The following is a 4,340-nucleotide window of genomic DNA, read 5'->3' as shown; positions in this document are numbered from 1 at the left end:
TGTGTGTTGCCTCTCTGTGTGTGTGTTGCCTCTGTGTGTGTGTGTTGCCTCTCTCTGTGTGTGTTGCCTCTGTGTGTTTGTGTTACCTCTGTGTGTGTGTGTGTGTGTGTGTGTGTGTGTGTGTGTGTTAAATTGCACGTGACAACATTTCATGTGGGACTCCGTTAACTGATTATTTCTCACTTTGTCGCCCAAAGTTAATTTCGTGGATTTGAGCGTGGCTGGAGAAGACTCACTCGCTGATTTTCCCACTTTGGCTTTTCACATATTGGAAAAGTCTCAGCTGAAGCTCATTAAAACCATGCAGTGTGCGTCCATCTTTATTATGTCCACATTTATCTGCAGTGCTTTCGTCAGGAAGAGCCTCTCATACGGATACATGTGTTTGTTGTCCAACACCGTGTGGTTATAAAACATAATTGAATGCTGCAGAATCGTCCGATATTATTTCTATCTGTTTTTTTCCAGCTCTGTGCATTTAACGTGCTTCTCTAAAGGCATGTAACCGTATAATAAACGTATTCTATTCTTTCCAAGCTCTCGTGACACACACAAAATGAAGTCCTTGGCCTTGAGTTTGACACCCCTGCACTAAAGGTTATAAACTGAAAAAAGATTAGGAGATTCAGTTTCTGCAGTTCCTGTATGTCCATCAAACACATTTTGTACTTCTGTTCTCATATCGAAATATGTAAGTAAGTTTATTTATAAAACACTTTTCACAGACAAAGTTACGGAGCCCCCTAGGGGACATGGAGAAGAAAAAAAAACGAGACCAGGAAGTACATGGAAATTATTTTTTAAGATTGACAAACATCATATGTGTAATTCATGGCTCAATTCAAACGGGATCGAAAGATAAGTTCTCCATTGACTTCAATACATACTTTTCCGAAATAAGGTCCCAGGGACCGGAAGTAGATGGGCGTGACTTTGCCACTCGATACTCTGAGCTGAGTTATTGACAGATTCGGATTTCGCGGATCAATAACTCATGAAAATAACGTTGTAAAAATACAAACAAAATGACATTACAATCATAGCGAGGTAGACAACGAGCTAGAGAGTCGTTTTTATCTGAACTGTTCGATACGCGCCGTCATCCGAGCTAAACTTCAAGAATTGGTCACAGTCTGCAGCTGGAGGAGGGAGAGGAGTGCTTAGGGACCGTCTACAAACTGCAACGGGGTTTTGCGAGATCTCGCAAAGGTTTTTTTTTTGGTTCAAATTATTTTGTTCATCTCCATGTCCCCTTGGGGGCTCCGTACGAAGTCACAAAGTGCTTGACAAAACAATAAAACATCATCATAGGAATCGTACAATGATAAATGAACACACAAGCCACGTGTTAAGAAGTCATAAAAGCATCAAAACATAATAAAAACACAATACAAACTAAATAAAACACAATGAAAACAAAATAAAAACGTAGTATAAAATAGTATAAAATCAAGCACACCGGATACCCAAACGCCCGCCCAAACAGGAATGTCTTTAAATTAGCTTTAAAGGAGTCAACAGACCGTAGATGAGCAGGCAGAGCGTTCCATAGCGTAGGAGACACGGCTTCGAACGCGCGATCACCGCGGGTCTTAAGGTGGGTACGTGGGACAGACAGTAAATTGTGCATGTGTGACCTGGCTGATGTACGGATGGATTAGGTCAGCCACATAAGCAGGAGTCTGACCGTGCAATGCTCTGTAGGTGAGAGTGAGGATTTTGAACTGTATCCTAAAAGCTACAGGGAGCCAGTGACCGTTTCTTTGACCGGGTGAGAAGTCTTGCAGCTGCATTCTGATGTGTATATATTACTACAGTTTAAAGAGGACACATTACGGTCATTTCAGGTTCCTTTGTGCCTCTACTGTGACATGTTTACGTGCTTTCATCCAGTTACACAGCAGGAGGAACCTGACTTTGTAAAATATTAATATCTGTTGTTTCACGGACAGATGATTGACAGAAGTTAAAGGAGGGTTAGTTGCCTGTCGTAAAATCCTCAATGCAGCTGTCAGTGAAATATGATGCAATAACATCAGAGATGCCCTTCAGTCTTTCACAATATAAATAAATAAAACCAGGGCTCCTCTGAGCATACATCCTGTTCTGACAGACGAGTGAAGATGTATTGCTCTAAATGGTTTTTATTTTTACTTAAAAATGCAAAACATACACCAAGAAAGAGTAATCCTAGTGGTGTCCCAGATACACCAGCTGCCATGATGAGGCGTTTTTCATAAATAATGCTAATTGAGTAAAGTCATGTTATTCTGAAGGAGGAAATAACAAACCTTTGGCCATTTTCTAAAACTAAACTCATTCCACAGCTTGTATTTAATCGCTGTATTCATGGTCTGTGTTATTATAAAACGTTATTCACTTTTGATTTTACTTTGTAAAACTTCCTCTGATTGAAGTGCTGCACTTATTAGCATACTGTACTTTGCATTAGTGTTAACAATGCTATCATGCTAACTTTGAATTACCTCTTTTTACAAAAGGGTGCTGCACAAATGAACTGACCTTACCCTGCCTTAGTACTTATTGTCAAATGCTCGCATGCAGTGTTGCCAACTTGGCGACTTTGTCGTTAAATTCGGCGGCTCTCCAAACCCTCCGGCTACTTATTTTTGTCAAAAGCGACTATCGACTAATCTAACGACTGGTAATGGTGTTATTACGGACTTTTCTGGTGTTTGGAGACTCACGTATTGTTCAGCAGTTAACGAGCCGCGGGTGCTGCCGTGAGCCCCTCTGCTCCTGCTCTGCCCTCCCATAGTACTCACAGGCGCTAGTTGCCTCCCGCAGCAGCTCAGCTGCAGTCAGAGCAGAGGAGACAGCCACACCCTCCCGCATCGAGACTGTAAATGAATTGCGCATGCGCCAAGCCGTCCTGGTGTTGAGCGGGGATTTAAATGTAAATGTTTCTTCACTGTCACACTATAATAAATAACTGCCTTTGCTTTGCATTGACTCACACAGCCTCAGTCACTTAATCACCTCGTCCACTGTGTGTGTGCCTCTCTGTGACAAGCTAAACATTCACGTAGGTCATCATGTCACAGTCTAAACTGTAATCACAAAAGTACATAAAGGAGTGGGAATCAAACCCTGAGTTTAAAGGATGGTTGAAGCCATGTATTGGAGATGACACACGGGCATACTGCCTTTATTGTAAGGGAGTTTTCTACTAAAAACTATTTCTACTTTCTACTTTTTCTAATAGAGGCATTTCTGATCTACTGTCGTCTGGATTTACTCTGGTTTCAAGTTTTGATCCTCCTTGAAGGGGGTGGAACGTTTTTTTACCGCCATTACATGATATGCAAAGTAGGCAATGACGTCATTTAGGGACTTCTGGCGACTTTTCGGACAGCCAATAGCTACTTTCCTTACTATGGAGTTGGCAACACTGCTAGCATGCTAACATTCAAAACTAAGATGCTGGTGGCTAGGTAAACATTATATATGCTAAACAGCAGCATGTGGGCGTTAGCATTTAGCTTCAAGCACAACTTTGAAGGTGAAGTGAGCTGCCTATTTAACCAACATGTATGAGAAAAGCTAAACGTTTGTTACTTAAAAAGGACTTCTTGCTTTGTATTTTATGTCCAGAACAACTGGTTTTTATGATAGCTTTGTTTCCAGTCAGAGCATTCGCTAATATGATGACGGCAAGCATATTTTCAGGCTAATTATAGCATTTTAATGGGGTTTTTTTGTTTAGCATTGATTAGCTTTAAAGGTTCCTCTGTCCTTATATTACCTGTTGGTGGTGGGCTGGCTGGTCATTTAGTGTATTTGAGTATTTTCAAATCATCACACACATTCACTTCTTTATGGTCTAAGTTTGATCTACTATGTGGTGTAATATGAGAAAAATGAAGTGAGATGATGCAGCCTGACCTCCAAACTTTCAAATATATAATCCCAAACCATGGTTTTAAAAAGGAGGCTGTAGCAGTGAGGTGCAGCGCTCTGATCCGACGGCCTGATGGACCTGGGAAAAGCAGGAATGAGTTCAGAATTGAATCCATTTTTCTCTGAAAGTGCCTGAGTGAGGCCGTTTGGTGCGGGAGACGCTGCCGCTGATGATAATGGCAGCAGAGTCTTAAATGTTTTTATCTCTGTCTCTTTTTCTCTGAAGTTTCTGAGAAGGCTGAGCATCTGAACACAGCTTCTGTCTCTGTGACATTTCTGTCATATTAACCAGGATTTGTACCCTTCAGCTATAGGTTGGTGATTTCTGGTTCTTTTTACCATAATGAATTCTATCTATTTGTAACCTTACCATGGCATACAACATAATGTTACAGGCTGACAATATAACATATATAAAC

Source organism: Notothenia coriiceps, unplaced genomic scaffold (assembly GCF_000735185.1).
Source record: "Notothenia coriiceps isolate Sejong01 unplaced genomic scaffold, NC01 NC01_scaffold00016676, whole genome shotgun sequence".
NCBI lineage: Eukaryota > Metazoa > Chordata > Actinopteri > Perciformes > Nototheniidae > Notothenia > Notothenia coriiceps.
The sequence above is the reverse complement of the archived record's forward strand: the minus strand, read 5'-3'. Positions refer to the sequence as shown.